The sequence below is a fragment of the Elephantulus edwardii genome, unplaced genomic scaffold, assembly GCF_000299155.1.
Source record: "Elephantulus edwardii isolate Elephantulus edwardi_28Jun2011 unplaced genomic scaffold, EleEdw1.0 scaffold00084, whole genome shotgun sequence".
Lineage (NCBI taxonomy): Eukaryota > Metazoa > Chordata > Mammalia > Macroscelidea > Macroscelididae > Elephantulus > Elephantulus edwardii.
The window spans coordinates 11,114,472-11,134,704 of record NW_006399834.1 but is presented as its reverse complement, the minus strand read 5'-3'; the positions used below and the strand labels follow the sequence as shown (position 1 = coordinate 11,134,704).

The window sequence follows — 20,233 nt, the reverse complement described above, 5'->3', positions numbered from 1 at the left end:
TGCCACGATTCCTGCACTCCCACCACCACGCTCCTATGTTCAAACCTAATTAGAGTAAAAGAGTGATAAAGGGGTCAAGAAAACAATAGTGACAAAGTGGCCAAGAGTATAACCAGAATGATAAGCATACTCTAAAGTGCATTATATGAGAAAAAGGTTTAGATTGAGAATTGTTTACTTGAAGGAAAACTTGGGATGTGATAACAGTTGACAAATATTTGGCAAAATAAAGGAAGAATTACACTAGGTGGTTTTCATGACAGCAGTAACTAGCAAAAAAATGCAAGAAACTTACAGAGAAACATATTTGTGCTAGAAATAAAGATGTTATTCTTGACAATCATTATTGACAATAAAATCATCATTATTGACAATAAAAAATAGCACAATCCCCTTCAGTGTAAATATCTAAGCACAAGCTGGATGATCACTTGTGCATCTGTGCATTCCATTGAATAACTCTAAATATCTACTAGGGGGAGCAGCACTGCTTAGTAAGGGCATTGAGCATACTCAGGAGATCTGAGTGCTGATGTTGATACTTCACTAATAAACTAAATAATTTCATAAATTATTTTACTATATCTAAACTTACCTATAAAACGGTGCTAGTTAAAGATGTTCTTAAAGATCTTTTCCACTTCTAAAATGCTTTGGAACTAAGACTATTCAAAGTTCTTAAAGTATTTAGATATGTTTTGTGAAATCAACAAATACTTTTGTATTTTTAGAATTCTTTACATCTGTATATCGGCTCTATGAGGAGAAATGTGGGGTCAAGATTGGTGGAAGATCTATCAACAATCTGTGTTGTGCAGATGAAACAACCCTGCTTGCTGAAAATTAGGAGAACCTGAAGCGCTTGCTGCAGAGGATCAAGGACTGCAGCCTTCAATATGGATTAAATGTCAAGAAGACAAAGATTCTCACCACTGGACCAAATGGCAGCATCAGAATGGATGGTTAAGAGATTGAGATTGTTCACAGCTTTAGTTTGCTTGGCTCCACAGTCAACTCTCCTGGCACCAGTAGCCAGGAAATTAAAAGGTGCATTGCCATGGGAAAGTCTGCTGTTAGGGACCTCTCCAAAGTACTGAAGAGCATTGGTGTCCCTCTGAAGACTAAGGTGCGTCTGATACAGGCCATGGTCTTTGCTATCACTTGTTATGCATCAGAGAGTTGGACAATGACCAAGGAGGATAGAAGGAGAATTGATGCCTTTGAGCTTTGGTGCTGGAGAAGAGTATTGAGGGTACCATGGAGTGCTAGGAAAACAAACAGATTCATCCTGGAAAGGGTTAAACCGGGCAGCTCCTTGGAGACAAGGATTCTGAGGCTCCGTCTAACATACTTTGGACATGTTGTAAGGAGAGGCTGGTCCTTGGAGAGGGACATCATGCTTGGGAGGGTGGAGGGACAGCGCAGGAGGGGAAGGCCCTCTATGAGATGGATTGATTCAGTGACTGGGGTAGTTGGGATGGAAGTGTCAGAGACAGTGCTATTGGCACAGGACAGAGCAGAGTTTAGGGCTATTGTACATAGGGTCGCTATGAGTTGCAGCAACTCGACAGCACATAACAACAAAAATAACATTGTGCTTTGATCTATTCCACATATAGATTGTGAAAGTATGGATAGAGGACACATCCCTGATGCACTCCCTTCCTGATTTTGAACCATGCAATCTATATGCAGAACAGAGCATTCAGGAGGCTGGGCTTTATGAGGAGGAATGTGGCATCAGGACTGGAGGAAGACTCATCAACGACCTATATTGTACAGATGACACAACCTTGCTTGCTCAATCAAACTGAAGAGGACCTGAAGCACTTGCTACAGAAGGTCAAGGACTGCAATCTTTAATATGCATTGAAGCTCAATATCAAGAAGACAAAGTTTCTCACCACTAGGCCAATCGGCAGCACCATGATAAATCATGTCAAGAGACTGAGGTTGTTAACAGTTACAGCTGGCTGAGCTCCACGATCAGCACTCTTGGCACCAGAACTGAGGAAATCAAAAGATAAATTGCATTAGATAAATCTGCTGTCAAGGACCTTTCCAGAGTACTGAGAAGCAACAAAGTCAATCTAGAGTCTAAGGTGTACCTAATCCAGGCCATGGTCTTTGTAATGACTTGCTATGCATCAGAGAGGTTGACAGTGACTAAGGATGACAGAAGAATTGATGCATTTGAGTTGTGGTGCTGGTGAAGAGTCTTGAACATACCATGGACTGCCTAGAAAACAAACATGTCTGTCTTAGAGAGCATGAAACAAAGTTTCTCCTTGGAGGCTAGGATTTTGAGTCTCCATCTCACATAATTTGGGCATGAGGCCTTGAAGAAGGACATCATGCTCAGAAGGGTGGCGGGACAGCACAGGAGAGGAAACCCTGGATGAGGTGGATTGATATTGGAACTAGGGCAATGGGGTTAGGCGTGTTAGAATCAGTGAGATTGGCTCAGGATGGGGCAGACTTCAGACCTGTTGTACGTAGGGTGGCTATGAGTCAAAGGCGACTCAATAGCACATAGCAAAACAACATTGTGCTTTGCATTTGTCTTAGTTCCAAGTTGAAAAAGAAAAAAAGTGCTTCAGAAAGACTACTTTCTGCACAGGTCAAAAGCTGCACACTCTATCTGCAATAAGGATCAAGCTTTGACAAACTCATAGTTTCACAGCCAAAAAATGCACAGCAGCAATAACTTTCTTTTCAAATGTATTGCTAAATGCATACATATCACATAGTAAATGTTTTCAGTCTAGTTTTAAGAACAAATACCTCATTTCCACTAAACATCTTCTTAATGACTTTCAGAAAGATTGATTTAATCATAAAATTACTAACATGTCTGTTAATAAATTAAAAATGGAGAAGTATGCAATATAAAAAATTACCTATAAATCACCACTATTTTACTTAAGAAATGAATAACCACATACATGTACATGAATATCTTCTCTATCTCTCTGCATAATTTTCTTAAAATATACATGTTTTGTGGAGTAGCTATATTCTGGCTAACACCATCAATTACTACATATAAATTCAAATCAAAGCTGAAGAAAATTACAGCAAGTCCATAGAACCAAAATGTGGTCTTATTTACATCCCACCTGAATTTCAAAATCATCATGAGAATAGATTTGAAGCATTGAACACCAATGATCGAAGACCACATGAGTTGGGGGAATGACATCAAGGATATCATCCATGAAGGAAGCAAAAGGCACTACAAAGATAGAGGAGGAAGAAAAAAAACAAAATAAATATCAGAGACCTTGAAAATTGCACTGGAGTATAGAGAAGCCAATACAAAGGTAAAAGATGCTGTTTAATAATAGAGCTGGACAGAAGATTTCAAAAGGCAGCTTAGGAAGAAAAAGCAAAGTACTATAATGGAATGTGCAGAGCTCTAGAACTACATAACAAAAAGCTAACAACTCACTCATCATTTCTAAAACTGAAAGAATAGAAAAGCAAATTTACTCCTCAATACTGAGAGGTACTATGGGAAAATATTAAATGATGCAGGAAACATCAAAAAGGATGGAGGGAATACACAGATCACTGTATCAAAAAGAATTGGCTGACATTGAAATATTTCAGGAAGTAGCATAAGATCAAGAGCCAATGGTAAATAAGGAAGAAGTTCAAGCAGCACTAAAGGCATTGGTAAAAAATAAGACCCCCAGAAATCACTAAGATACCAGTTCACATGTTTCAAATGGCACACGCAGCCCTCGATGTGTTTATAGTCTATACCAAGGAATCTGAAGACAGCTACCTGCCTAACTAACTGGAAAAGATCCATATTTTTTCCCATTCCCAAGAAGGATGATCCAACAGAATGTAGAAATTATCAATATGATTATCATATCCCAGCAAAAATACTGCTGACAATCATTCAAAAAAAAAAGGCTAAAACAGTACATACACAGAGAACTGCTATATGTTCAAGCTAGATTTAGAAGAGGCCAGGGCACCAGAATATCCTGCTGATGTCATATGGATCTGGGCTGAAAGCAAATAATACCAGAAGAATATCTATTTGTACTTTATTGACTATGCACAGGCATTTGATGGTGTGGATGATAACAAGTTAACATTAAGAAGAATGGGAATGCCAGAACAATTAATTGTTCTCATGTGAAACCCATACCAGCAGTCAGGAAATCAGTAAACAGTATTGTGAAAGTTTATAGTCAGAGAACTTTCCAAATTATTGAGAAGCAATGATGTCACTTTGAGAACTAAAGTGCACATAATTCAGGATATGGTCTTTTCAGTCACTTGCTATATGTATGCATCTGAGAGCTAGACAATGAATAAGGATGACAGAATTGATGTCTTTGAACTGTGGTGTTGGAGAACTGAATATCCCATGGACTGTCTAAAGAATTAACAGATATGCCTTGGAGAAGCTGCAGCCTGAGTGCTCCTTAGAAGCAAAATGATAAAGCTTATACTCACATACTTTGGGCATGTTGCTAGGAAAGGCTATGCATTGGAAAGAGATAACATGCTTGGAAAAGTGAAGGGACAGCAAAGGAGAAGACCCTCAACCAGGTGGACTGACACAGTGACTGCAACAAGAGACTTGCAAAGTCATTCCTAATTGATCATACACACAAAATACATGAGACAAGATCTTTCTGTCCTTATCTCCATGGGACACCAGAGCTGTACTTCTTCCAAGACATGTTTGTTCATTTGCAGTTGATAGCATAGGAAATAGTCTTTGCTAACATCACGGCTCAAAAGTATCATTCTTCAATTTTGGGATTTATTGTCCAACTATCACATGAATAGTCTCTCAGTGACATTAATTTGGAACTTTTCCACAGTTGAGCCTCTACTGAGTTTCAGAGGTGTAAAATGCACAAGAAATTACTGGTGGATTTCAAACAGCAGAGGAAACAGCCTTTGTATAAGCATCACACTCCCTATGGACTATTACCAGCACTCCCACATGCATATTAACTCAAACTCAACTCATTGAAAGACAGTTGGAATCACCACAAATCTAACCCTCCACTGGGTTTCCCAAGGCTTTAATCAGAAGAGAAAGGATCTTTGTCCTTGTAGGTCACTGGTAGATCTGAACTGTCTTTCGGTTAGAAGTGCAACTCCCTAGGGTTTACTGTTGTTCTTTTACGTCATTCAATTGATTACAACTCATAGTGACACTATGATATGAACAACACATCTGAACTTTGTATTATTTTGCACAATTCTCATGATCTGTGACATATTCAAATCTACTGTTACAGTCTTTGTACCAATGCATCTCGTTGAGAGTTTTCCACTCTGTTTCTCAGCTTTCCAAGCACTATATCTTCTTCCAAGACTGGTCCCTGCAGACAACATGTCTAAAGTGTATCAGGTGGAGTCTTGCCATCCTTGCCTCTACAGAGTATACTGGTAGCACTCCTTCCAAGATAGATTTTGGTGATCCATTCAGTATTCTTTTCCAGTACCACAAGACAAAGGTACTGATTCTTCTTTCTAATCCTTATTCATTACGTGACTTTCAGATGCATAGAAAGCAACTGAAACCACTATAGCTTTGATTAGGCACACTGGAGTCTTTAAACTGACATCTTTGCACTTTGGAGACGTCCTTACAAACAGATTTTCCCAGTATAACATGATTTTGGTTTCCTGCCTGCTGCTACTACGGGTGCCAATTATGAATCCAAGTGAAATTAACCTGTTAAAAACTTCAATCTTTTCTCCATGTATCAAGATGTTGACTATTTGTCCAGTAGTAAAGATTTTTGTTTTCTTGATGTTGAGCTGTAATCCATATTGAAGGCTGTAGTATTTGATCTTCGGTAGCAAATGCTTCAAGTTTTCTTCACATTCTGCAATCAAGATTGTTTCTTCTGTATAACTCAAGTTGTCAATGAGGCTTCCCCTGATTCTAATGCCATATTGTTCTTCATATAGTGCAGCTTCACTAATTATTTCCTCGGCATACAGGGAGAATAGGTATGAAGAAAGTATACAACCCAGACAAATATTTTTTTCTGATTTTATATTATGTAGTGTTCTCTTGTTCTGTGCAATTGCTTCTTGCTCTATGTAGAGGTTTCACATGAGCACTATGATATTTCTGTAATTCACATTCTTCTTAATATTAACTATGTTGATTCACAGTCAATGCCTTCACATAATCAATAAAACACAAGTAAAATTCTTCCTGGTATTCTTTGCTGTCAGTCAATATTCACCTGACATCAGCAATGATATCCCTCATTCCATGGTCTCCTCTGAATCCAGCTTGAATTTTTGGAAGTTCTCTGTTGATGTACTGTTCTAGTCATTTTTTTAAATAATCTTCTGTGAAATTTTCATATATTAATCATATTATTTAAATTTCCACATTCTATTGGATCATTTTTTTTTAAAAATTGGGAACAAATATATGAAACTGTACAGATAAAGACAGCCAACTAGCTGTCTTCCATACTTCTTGAGAAAACAGAGTGATTGTTCCAAAAAGAATCAGTTAATATGAAACCATTTCAGGAAGTAGCATATGATCTCAAGAACCAATGGTAATGAAGGATGATGTTTAAATTGCACTGATATCACTTACAGAAAAGAAGACCTCAGGAACTGATGGAATACCAATGATGTATTTCAGCTAAGAGATACTGTCCTGGTCTTGTGCTCCACAATTTTTTTTTTTTTAAATCTACAATTCAAGCAACTATATATCCTCAAACAACACAGAGAGAGCTCATTTGTCCTAGCAGACAGAAAGTGATGCTACCAAGCCAAAGGTGGGTAACTTTAATCTGCGGCCCTCAGGCCTGTTTTTAATTGTTTTTGGTCAAACATTCTTATAGGTTATATAGCCCTTGTCTGTCCAATTGCTGCATAGAGGTAACTCGTGGTTGCTGTGATGCTGAACACTGTGACACTGACGTGTCAAATGTGTTAATAGTCACCCATAGTGGACAGTGTTTGGTGGAGTTCCTCGATTAAAACAAGCTTGGAAACAGAAGTGGCATCCACTTTCAAAACAGCTTGCCTCCAGAAACCCTACGAACCTGGAGAAAGGATGAAAGTTATACAAGTGTTCAGGTCTTCCATTCATAGGGTTGCTATGAGTCATCTATGACTAGATGGCACTTAACAACAACAACAACGTATACCGTCAATGAGATGGATTGACACAGTAACTGCAGCAATGGCCTTAAGTGTGTCAAATATTATTAGGATGGCACAGGGTTTAGATCTGCTGCTTGACTCAACTCGAGGGTACCTAACAAAAGCAATGACAATGGTATTTACTTACAGGCTTAATCTGATTAATATCTCCCATAGAGTTAAAGAAAATTATATTTAATTAAGAAAGATGAAATTAATCTTTAGGCTAACCCCATTGACTGTATTTTATTTCCTAAGCTATCCCATATATAAAATTGTGTGTGTGTATGCATATGTACACACACACACACAAAAGAACTGAAAAAATTTCTTTTTTAAAGCTTGATAAAAAGAAGCAAAGGTAGTAGCATAGGTTACAGTGAGGATTTCACTGCAAATCTCCAAAGCCCTGGCTAACCACTATACTGACTTCCTTATCACAAGTTTTCTGCTCTCTCAAAAAAGTGCTAGATAAATTTCAGGCTGAATGCTGTCATCTTAATCTAATGCATTCTCTGCTGCTGCTCAATGCTTATAATAAGAGGAAACGAAATTAGCAATTATGGAGAACTTTTGACTATATTATCTCACTTAGTTTTCACATTGTTTTCAAAATTATTAAACTTGTCCATGAGTATGCAGCAGTAAGTAAGTACCTTCAAAATCCGGGATTAGTTTAATCAAAATCCAAACTCATGGTCTTTCACCATATCACAATTTTGGTAACAGCAAAATTGAGAGGTCAAAGAAAAATAGTAAAAAATATACCATGTTACAAACCACAAAGTGACAGAAAGAGGGAAAACAAGTATTTGTAATTTTTGCATCTTGACACATTCCATTTTCCTTTCTTAAAATACACCCATTTAAATTTCATCATCTTTATGGTGTCATCCTCTATTTCCTCAATTATCAATCTTGCTCTCCTGTTGTATTTTATATTTAATCAGATATATGACATACCATAAAATACATTTTACTATTTCTGAGTATACATTAATCTGGTTACAAGAAGTTTGAGACTAACTTTTGTATCTTAAATTCTATATTTTCAACATGAATGCAGTGTTAATGATGGTCATATTTGAGTTTTACATTTGTGAAAAATTACTCAGAAGTTTTACAAAAAACAGGTTATCAAATCAAGATAACACCACCAGCATAGTAAATAATTAAAGAAGAAAAAAGATCTAGTTCAAATCTCTACTAAAATTGTTTGCAATGTACACCTAAAATAGTATTTCCAGACTTTACCTAACAAAGAGGAAATTACTTCACTTTTAAAATATTCACTTCTATATAATTTTAATAAAGGAAGAAGAAAAACCCTGGGGTCAATAATTTCCTGAAATCCATAACAAGCATTATTAAACTAGAAACTAAGACTTCTGACTTCTGGTTAAATAACTTTCCACAAAACAAGAACTTCTCAAAGTGTGGTCTTTGTCTTTTGGAGATCCTCAAGAACCTTCTAAATGATCAAAGATGTTAACACTATTCTCACAACACTAAGGTACTATCTGGCTCTTTCATTGGTTTGCTATTTGTACTGAAGGTACTAATATGATGCCTATTAGTACAATGTGGTACCACTGCTTTGATTGACGCAAAGGTGCTGGGATTTTAACCATCATATCTTCAACACCATGCTCTTGCAGTAAAAATAAATACCAGTTTCACTGAAGAATGTCCTGGATAAACAGTAAAAATCATAATTTTATTAAATCTTGATCTGTGCTTTAAATAGTCTGTAACAAAATGGTAAGTATAGATAAAGCATCTGTACTACATAAAAAGCATTTCAGTGGTTAGCTAGATAGAAAGTACTTGTGTGATTGATTTGCAAACTATTTGAATTTCCATGGAACTTTTTTTTTTATTAAATTTTATTAGTTTCAATGAACACTCACAGGGATTCTGGGCTTTCACTCCTTCATTGCCACACCATTCTCTCCACCCTCCTCCCCAATAAGGACACGTGATGGAACTTTTCACTGAAAAGACAAAGTGTACTTATTCAGAGACTTGGTTATTTAAGAGAGAAAAAAAATTAAGAGAGCCTATCACTTCAAAGAAACAGATGACAGTATTCATTACCTATGACAAAATTAAAAGCTTTCAAGTAAAAATGAATATATTTGTAAAATTTATATCCATCACTAGTTCATGTGTGTGTATGTGTGTGTGTGTGTTGTATAACATTAAGTTAGAACCAAGTTTTCACAGTCAGTAAAAATCACCCAGGAGTTGACTGTTCATCTTACTCCCACTCAGGAGACAGCCAATTTGAAAAAGGTACCTATTGATAAGGAGTTGCACTGCCAACTCAAAGGCAGGCAGTTCAAATCCAGCAGTGGTTCTGTGGGAGAAAGATGGGCAATCTCCTCCTCTGTGACTGATGGCCTTTGAAAACCTACTGAAGGGTTAGCTACGGGTTGGTTCCAAATCCATGGCACACAACTATAATACTACTTTCATAGCTAATGATAACAGTATTTATAACTTATTAACAAATAATTTTTATATTGTATAATGAAATAAAACCAACATTTAGAAAATCCAGAAGATCAGCAAATAAAAATGAACTAATAATGTCTTCCTTCACACCACTGCATGCTGCCAAGGCATGCATAGATCTATGGTGCCATTCAAAGTCTAAGACATATCAAAGATTTTAATAGACTATGAAAAATCAATTTCTATGGTTTCAGAATCCAAATTCCAACTAATCCTTAAGAACACACTACTGTCAAATCTTTATTATCAAAGAAAATTCATTTTTATTTGAAGACTGTTCAAACACTCTTCCCTTTTACTAACTATGTTTCTGTATGACATTGATTTTCTTCTTTCGTGCCAATCAAAACAACATAAGTAGATCCAAAACCCAGCAGTATTTTATTACATTAGACATTCTATTCTATTATGATGGATCTTAAAATGTTACAGAAAAATTTTTAAAAAGTTTAATATTTTATTTCAGAAAATGTCTCATTAAATATCATTTATATTAAAAAGTTAATGAATTATTGAGGCTATTCTTAACAAATTCATAATTACATGTTAAAATTCTATTTTTGTTCCTAATATAATAAATATCAATGAGTATAACCTATATAGAGAGCTCCGGTGGCAAGAAGCTGTGCTGCAATCTCAGAGGCACATGGTTCAAAGCCACCAGCTGCTCCATGAAAGAAGAATGGGCAAACTCCTCCCATCTGATTAACTGCCTCTGAAAACCTGCCAGGCAGTCTGCTATGGGTCAGTTCCAACTCTATGGTACATAACAACATAACCTATATAGGGAGCTCTGATGTAATCCATAGGGAGTTGTTCTGCTAATCCAAAGGCAACACTTTTCTGGTGGTTCGAATGCAGCAGTGGCTCTGAGAGAGAAAGATGGACAATATCCTTCACTGCAAATCACAGTCTCAGAAACCTGATGGAAGATGAGCTATGAGTCAGTTCCAATTGCATGGAAGTGAGTTTGAATTTTCTGAGTGTGGACTAAAGATTTGGCAAATTTTTAAAATAACATAAAAATAGTCTGTTTTTTAAAATTTCTTCTTTGCAAAGGTTTTCATTTCATTGCATTTTTCCCAATGAAATAAACATTCTACAGCACTTTCCTACTTTATGCATTTTCTGGAACTTAAGTTCTTGATTTTCCCTTATGAGAAGGTAAAAAAGAGAAATTAAAAAGAAAAAAATAATTTCAATTCCCTTTTCCCATCAAAATTTAAATTTCACAATAAAACACAAATAAAATGCAGTGATGAACTACAAATTTAAAACTACCATATACTAAGTAATTTTTGTATTCTAGAGTATTCATTGACTGTTCTACACACATTTCCTATGAAACTTAGTTTTGAATCATCCATTAATTCAGAATTAGCTCCTCGACAATTTTAATTCAATGGGTTTGTGGTTAAAAACACCATTTCAAGATCTATCCTTAAGTACAATACAGTGAGTGATTGGGATAACAATTGTATATATAGAAGACCAGTAAATACAACAAATATTCAAATATACATACTAAAAAACCAAAGAGGAAATAGAGGATTTTTATCAACTTTAACAGTCCAAAATAGATGAGGAAAAGAACTGTCTGAAAGGAATATAAATTTAGCGATTTATATGTATGACAATTAACTGGAATAAGAGGTACATTGCAAAGTAGACTGGGGGAGGAGGAAGAAAAAGGGTGTGAGGAAAATGTGCAAGAATGAATGAATTAAAAAAAATAGACCAAATATGAAATCAATATACAGTAACAATCACTTGTGACTGGAATGTTAAAGTCAAAAACAAGGAAAAAGGAACAGTATCAGGGAAAGCACAAACATGATAAAAGAAATGAGGCTGGAAATCAGATGATTAAATTTCATGCATCCATTAATTTATTCATTGTAAATACCTTCTTAAAGAAACACCAATGTTGACTATACACATAGACCTCACCTGATGGAATATGCAGGAATCAGACTGACTAAATCTGTGGAAAGAATCAGGGGAGACACTCAATTGCAGCAGTCAAAACTGGCTAGGTCACTTCACCAAAGAAGACATTCAGATGGCAAACAAACACATGAAGAAATTTTCAAAATCCCTAGCTCTAAAAGAGATGCAAATCAAAATAACTATGAGATATCATCTCACCCCAGTAAAAATAGCAAAATTTAACAGAGCAGCAAACATCAAATGCTGGCGAGGTTGCAAAGAAACTGGAACCCTTACTCACTGTTGGTGGGGGTGTAAAATAGTGCAACCACTATGGAAAGCTGTATGGCACTTTCTCAAAAAGTTGCAAATAGACATCATTCCTCCCTCCTTTTCTGTCTTCCCTCAACCTTGATGTCAGTCCCATTTTACAACAGTGGCACTATGCAATATTTGTCCTTTTGTGATTGAGATATTTCAGTCAGCATAATGTCCTCCAGGGTCATCCATTTTGCATAATATATTATGAGTTTCTTATTTTTCAGTGCTACATAGTATACTGCATTGAAACAGATGAGGGAGAGAACTGTTTAAAAGGATATATGAATGGGTATTCTTGTCATTACAGAAGACCAGAGTGATGGTTGCATAGTGGAGTGGACTTGGGGGAAGGGACTGCATAACAATGAAAGAGTCTTTCTTTTACTTTTCAAGGAAAAGAGTGAATTAGGGGAGGGAGGTGGGCAGGGAGAAAAGTGAGGCAGTGAATGACTGGAAACCATAAGTCTCTGTAAATGTTCATTAAAATTAATTTAAAAAATAAATTTAAAAAAAGTTGCAAAGAGAAATACCATTTGACCCAGGGATTTCACTCCTGGGAATATACCCTAAAGATACCATAACTGCCACCAAGCAGATATATGCACACCCATGCTTACTGTGGCTTTGTTAACAATAGCAAATAGTTGGAAACAACCTAGTGCCCATCAACAAACAAATAGAGAAGCTGTGGTATATTCACATAATGGAATACTATGCTGCATTGAAAAACAAGGAACTCATGAAATATTATTCAAAATGGATGACCCTGGAGGACATTATGCTAAGTGAAATATCTCAGTCACAAAAGGACAAAAATACTACATAGTGCCACTGTTATAGAACAGTATTGACCTCAGGGTTGTGGGGAGACTGAGAAAGATTGGATAAATTATGTATACTGCATTGAAACATATGAGAGAGAGAACTGTTTAAAAGCAATATATGATTGGGTATTATGGTCATGACAAGAGTCCAGAGTGAAGACTGCATAGTGGAATGGACTCAGGGGTCAGGGTGGGGGCATTGTATACCAATGAAAGAATTTTTCTTTTACTTTTCAAAGAAAAGAACAAACTGGGGAGGAGAGTTGGGCAGGGAGAAAAACGCAACAATGAAGGAATGGAAATCCAAAGTCTCTGTAAAAGTTCATTAAAATTAATAATGAAAAATATATATAATAAAAAAATACTGGTCAGGTGCTGACTATGGAACAGAACAATAATTCCTCATGTACAAGTGCAGACTAAAGTTGAAGAACATGAAAACAAGCCACAAGAAACAAAATATGATCTTCAGTCTAGACTATCTGAATTTAAAAATCATCATATCCAGAACAGGCTTGAGGGATTAACCACTAATGATCAAAGACCAGAGGAGTTGTGATTACATCTTCAAAAATATCAACCATGAAGAGAGTAAAAGCTCATAACATAGAAGAGGAGAAATGTATCAGAAGAGACTCTGAAAACTGTACTAGAGCAATGAGGCAAATAAAGGGAAGAAATGATGAAGTAAAAGAGATGAGCATAAGATTGCAAAGGGTAGCTCAAAAAGACAAAGCTAAGTATTATAATGGAAAGGACAGAGAGCTGGAGTTGGAAAATAAAAAAGGGGAAACTCCCTTGACATCTCAAGCTGAAACAACTGAAAAATGTATTCAAACCTCAAGTTGCAATACAAAATGATACTATGGGCAAAATCTTGAATGATTCAGGAAGCACTGAAAAAAGGTGGAGGGAATACATAGTCATTGTACCATAAAGAACTGGGGGACATAGAAATCTTTCAGGAAGTAGCATATATCAAGAGCAAATGGTAATGATGGAAGAAGTTCAAGCTGCATTGAAGTTACTGGCAAAAAAAATAAGGCCCCAGGAATCATTGGGATACCCTTGACATGTTTCAACTAACAGATGGAGCCCTGCATGTGCTCACCAGTCTGTGCCAGGAAATATGGAAGACAACTGCCTGGCTAACTGTCTGGAAGAGGTCCACATGTGTTTCCATTCTCAAGAAAGATGATCCAACAGAATGGGGAAAGTCTTGAAAAGTATCATAAATATCACATGAAAGCTAAGGATTGCTGAAGATCATCCAAAAATGCCTACAGCAGTTCATAAACAAAACTGTGAGATGTTCAAGCTGAGTTTAGAAGAGGCCATGGCACCAGGGAAATCAATGCTGATATAAGATGGATCTTGGCAGAAAGCAAAGAATAGTAGACGAGTATCTATTTGTGTTTTATTGTCTAGGCATTTCACTATGTGGATCTTAACAAATTATGACTAACATTGAGACAAATAGGAATCTCATTATATATAAAGGTTTCTATGTTACCATTAACTAGACCAAGAAGCTGGTATCTAAACAGAGCAAGAAAACACTACATGGTTTAAAATCAAGAAAGGTATTCATCTGGGCTGTATCACTTCTCCATACCTATTCAATCTTCATGCTGAGCAAATCATTCAAGAAGCTGGATTCTATGAACAAGATGTGGTGTTGGGGAAAAAAAAAAAAAAGATGTGGTGTTGGGACCAGAGGACAACTCTTATGCAGATTACATAATTTTGCTTGATGAAAGTGAGAGAGACTTGAAATGCTTGCTTCAGAAGATCAAATATTACGTCCTTGAGTCAGCTGTCAGGACCCTCTTCAAAGTACTAAGGAGCAATGATGTAAATTTAAAGACTAAGGTGTGGATGTTTCAGGCCATAATATTTTCAATTATTTGCTATGTATCTGAGAGATTGATGGTGAATAAGGATGCCTTTGTGTTGTGTTGTTGGAGAAGATAATAAATAGCCCATGGACTATCAAAAGAACAGGTAAGTCTTAGAGAAAAAGCAGCCAGATGGTGATGGTGATATATTTCACACACTACAGGGTGAAAACCAAGTTGCTCTTTGGAGGCCAGGATTATGAAGTTTCTTCTCACATACTTTGGGCATGTTACCAGGAGGAACTAGTCCTTGGAAAAGAACATCATTCTCAGAAGTGTAGAGGGTCAGTGCAGGAGAAGATGGCCCTGGACAAGATGGATTGACACAGTAACTGTGGAACTGGGGGGACAGGTATGTCAGAGATAGCAAGATTGACTCAATAGAGGGTAGAGTTCAAAGTTATTGTTCATAGGGTCATTATAAGTCAAAGTTGATGGCACGTAACAACAACATTCCTTGAAAAGGGACATCATCATTCTTGAAAAGGTGGAGGGAAAGCAACTGATACAGTGACTGCAGAAATGTCAGAGATGTCAGGTATGTCAGAGATGATATGGATGACACAGGATAGGATGGAGTTCATATCTGTTGTTTACAGGGTTTCTAGGAGTCATAAATTACTCAAAGCACCTTACAACAACAGGGCAAGAAAGAGTGCAGTTACAGAATATATAAGACAGGCCTCTGGTACATTTATAAACGTTAAAGAGTCAAGAGCTATTTGGAAGGGGAGGTAGTAAGTTACAGATCGAATTATGTCTCTCAAAATTATGTGCTGTAAATCTTAACTTCTGAAGCTGTATTTATAACTCCATTTAGGAATAAGTTGTCTTTGCTACTAATGAGGTGAGATTAGTGTTAGGTGTATCTTAAAATCAATAGCTTCTGAGATAGAACTGAGATTAAACAAATGTGCAGAGTAGCAGAGGAGATATACCAAACCACATATCTGAGATCAGAAGCTTAGGAGTCCCTGAGATTGGACTTCTGTTCTCTTAAATGATGTTGTTGTTATGTATCATAGAGTCGGAACAGACCCATAGCTGATCCTCTAGCAGGTTTTCAAAGGCAGTTAATCACATGGGAGGAGAGTGTTCATCCTTCTCCCACAAAGCAGCTGGGGGCCTCAAACCGCATGCCTTTGAGATTACAGTGCAGCTTCTTGCCACTAGACCACCAGAGCTCCCACAAGAAAATAGATTTGTTAAAGCCACCCACTTGCAGTATTAGTTATAACAGCACTAGATAACTAAGACAATCATTACTTATAAATATCTACATACATATTTTGTTTGTGATAAATAGAAAATAGATAAGGAGAGAGAGAGAGAGATTTCCCATAAAAATCTCCATAGATCTACTGTCCATTATTTGTTCAACATAAAAACGACAAAAATAAAATATTTTTATTATTTCTTTTTCGCGTGCCAAAGTCTCTTATTGCTCTTTGTACCTTATCAGAATTCAGACTTGGCTGAAACAAATCATAAAAAGATTAGACATTCCTCACTGCTTTCATAGACCTCTGTTTATACTTACTGACACTGTTTATTACTTACATAATGTAGTGACATTTTTCACCTCGTCTCTGGACTGTGAGCTCCTCAAGAATTTATTTTATGTTTTATTCATCTTTCTTCCCTAAAGCATAGCAGTGCCTATCACAGAGAAACTCAATAGATGATTCCCCAGTGACTTATTTTCTAGCACCAGACATATTTTACAAAATACATTCTTCACAGCACTACAAAAGATTTACTCAGATCTCAAAACTGAAAATCTGAACACAATGCCAAATCTAAAATATACTCTGTAATTCTTACCTTGTTTAGCCATTGAGACTTAAGTAAGGTGATCCAAAAAAATAAAAAAGAATTCAAAAGAGTTAGAGAAGCATAGAACTTGAGAATAGAACTTCAGGAAACATCAACCTATGGTAAGCTGAGAAAGACTGAGAAGGGGTAGTAAGAGAGAAGTCAGAAGTTTTCACCTTCGGCTCAAATGACATTTTAGGCCAGATAACTTCTTTGTTTTGGGGGATATCTTTTGCACTGTAGGAGATTTAGTCATATCAATGACCTCTAAGGACTACCTCCCAGCAGTATCCCAAAGTAATGAAAGGCATCAGGATTGGTGGAAGATCTATTCATAATCTCCGTTATGCAGATGATACAACCTTGCTTGCTCAAACTGAGGAGGACCTCATGCACTTGCTGCGAAGGGTCAAGGACTGCAGCCTTCAGTATGGACTAAGGCTCAACGTCAAGAAGACAAAGATTCTCGCCACTGGACCAATTGGTAGCGTCAGGATGGATGACGAAGAGATTGAGAGTGTTCACAGCTTCACTTTGCTCGGTTCCACAGTCAACACTCTTGGTACCAGCAGTCAGGAAATCAAAAAGCGTATCGCAATGGGAAAGTCTGCCGTTAGGGACCTCTCAAAGGTACTCAGGAGCAACAGTGTCTCTCTGGAGACTAAGGTGCGCCTGATACAGGCCATTGTCTGTGCAATCGCTTGTTATGCATCAGAGAGTTGGACAATGACTAGGGAGGACAGAAGGAGAGTGGATGCTTTTGAGCTGTGGTGCTGGAGAAGGGTACTGAATGTACCATGGACTGCCAGGAAAACAAACAGATTCATCTTGGAGAGGATTAAACCAAGCTGCTCCTTGGAGGCAAGGATTCTGGGGCTTCGTCTGACATACTTTGGACATGTTGCCAGGAGGGACGGGTCCTTGGAGAGGGACATCATGCTTGGGAGGGTGGAGGGACAGTGCAGGAGGGGAAGACCCTCTATGAGATGGATTGATTCAGTGACTGGGGTAATCGGGATGGGTGTGTCAGAGGCGGTGCGGTTGGCACAGGATAGAGCAGGGTTTAGAGCTGTTGTGCATAGGGTCGCTATGAGTCGGAAACGACTCGATGGCACATAACAACAACAGCAAAAATATCCACTATGAGGTAAAACTCCACCCTGTTGCAAACCACTGACAGCTTCAACCATAAAATGTATATAGTTAGCACCAAATCTGCACTTTTAGTCTAAACCGCTTTTCTGAGCTCCAAATATTATTTCCTGTTATTCATTGATTAACTCCCTTTGGACATCAAATTCAGCATATCTAATATCTGGGCATGTGGCCAGGAGAGACCAGTCCTTGGAAAAGGACATCATGCTTGGAAGGGTGGAGGGACAGCACAGGAGAGGAAAGCCCAAATGAGATGGACTACTAAAATTACTGGGGCAATGAGGGTTGGTGTGTTGGAATTAACAAGACTGGCTCAGGACAGGGCAGGGTTCAGAGCTGCTATACATATGGTTGCTATGGGTCACAGGGGATTTGATGGCACATAACAACAACAACATGTTTCTTCCCCTCCCCCATCTTCTCTGTCTTACACAACTAGTCACTCAACCCAGAAGTTATCCTAGATAAATTTTCTCACATTCAATGAATTACAAAGCCTTATTCCTTAAATAATGAAACTCTAGCAGCATTTGATTAGTGGCTCAATTTCACCACCCATTCCAGGGGAGAAAGATGTAGTAATCTATTTCTATCAATATTAAAGTTTTGGAAATCCTATGACTCAGTTCTACTCTGTCTGTTAGGGTCCCTATGAGTCAGAATTGGTTTGACAGCCTTATCAATAACATAAAGAGTTGAATAATACATATTTTGTGTGTTTTAGATAATATATATTTTATCCACACAAAAGCTAAATCTCAAATATGGATAAAATAGCTTTAAAAAAAAACACATCCATTTTTGCATCTAATAGCATCGCACAGTAACAGCTCCACAAATTTCCTTTTCTTTTTTTACAATAGTATTTACACTAAGTTCACCTATCTTAAAATGATCAGCAACTGTAGCTGCAGACTCCAATCTACAATATAAATCAAGCAATTCAAATTTTTCTTGTAATGCCATAACCTTTCTCTGGTTCTTGGGAGCACTTTTAATATCCCTGGCATTTTGTATGGGTCCAATGGTGTTAGTCAAGGTTTATAATTTAAAAAAAAAATAACTGTGAGAGATCACTCTCTACTGTGATACACAATTGACTGGCATGATGAACTGCTCATATGGAGATGATAAGTATCATCTATCATTCTGGGGGAAAAAAACCCAAACCAAAATCCATGTAGTCATTGACAGTTTCAATTTAAACCTGTGTCATTCCAAGGTAAACTGTAAACACATATACTTTCTCTGCTGCAAAATTTATGATAAACATTTATAGGAAATAGAAAAAGAACTCTTCCAGTGACTACAGTGCCCATCCACTTCCATCAAATCAATTCTAACACATAAAGACACTGAAGGACAAAACATATCCAATTTTTACTGAATTTGATGTTGTTAAATATATTCCAGTCATAACTGACTCATAACTGCCCCTTCAGTGGGTTTTCAGAGTCAGTAGATTGCATAGAAGGAGACTGCCCATCTCTCTCCTGTGTTTGGGAGTACACTGCCTCATCTTTGAATCCTGTGGAGTGGTTGGTGGGTTTAAACTGCCTTTTGGTTAGCAGTCAGATTCTTTAACCAATATATCACTAATGTTCCTAATGACTTTGTTGTGGTTGTTGTTGAGTACCATGAAGTGGTAACCAACCCATAACTGACCCTCCAGTGACTTTTCAGAGGCAGTAAATCACATGAAAGGAGAGAGCCTATCTTTCTCCCATGGTGGATTTGAACCACATGCCTTAATGACTTTGGTACCTACAAATGTATTCAAGCAGAGAGATCTAACCTAGTTTCTCCTGATTACTAAAATTGGAATCTCAATTTTAATTTACTAATTAGTAGCAAGCTCTGGTGGCCTAGTCGTAAGGAACTGCACTGAGAATGCAAAGTTACGCAGTTCAAATCACCAGCAGTTCAATGGAGAAAGATGGGTAATCTCCTTTAATGCACTCTACTGCCTCCAAAAACCCGCTGGAGGGTCAGCTATGAAATGGTTGTAATTCTGTGGTACACAACAACAGTCATAGGGAAGGGACCTCTGGTAGCTTAGTGGTAAAGAATCACACTGCCAACCCCAAAGGTACGCAGTTCAAATTTACCAGCTGCTTCACGGAAAATGTATGCCCCAATTTCAAACCATTCAGTGCTCCATTCATACAACAAACTCCTTGTCCAGATATAGGTTCTACATGAGCACAATGAAGTGCTCTAAGATTCCCATTCTTATTGTCAACCACAACTTGTCATGATCCACATAGTCAAACACCTATGTATAGTCAATAAAGCACAAATAGACATTCTTCTGGTATTCTTTACTTTCAGCCAGGATCCATCTCACATCAGGAATGATATCCCTGATGCCACAGCCCCTTCTAAATCCTCCTTGAACTTCAGGCAGTTCCCTATCTATATACTGTTCCAACCATTTTCTGACGTTCTTCAACAGTATTTTGCTTGCATGTGATATCAATGATGTGTTGTTGTGTTGTTGTTATGTGCCGTCGAGTCGCCTGCGACTCATAGCGACCCTATGTACAACAGCCCTAAACTCCGCTCTGTCCTGTGCCAATAGCACTGTCTCTGACACTCCCATCCCAATTA

General features: G+C 37.3%; 1 protein-coding gene across 1 annotated transcript in view; it reads right to left on the bottom strand.

The window, feature by feature from the left end:
- The window catches only part of LOC102848407 (iron-sulfur protein NUBPL-like), a 279,757-nt gene that overhangs the window by 179,335 nt on the left and 80,189 nt on the right, over positions 1-20,233 (bottom strand). The window lies entirely within an intron of this gene.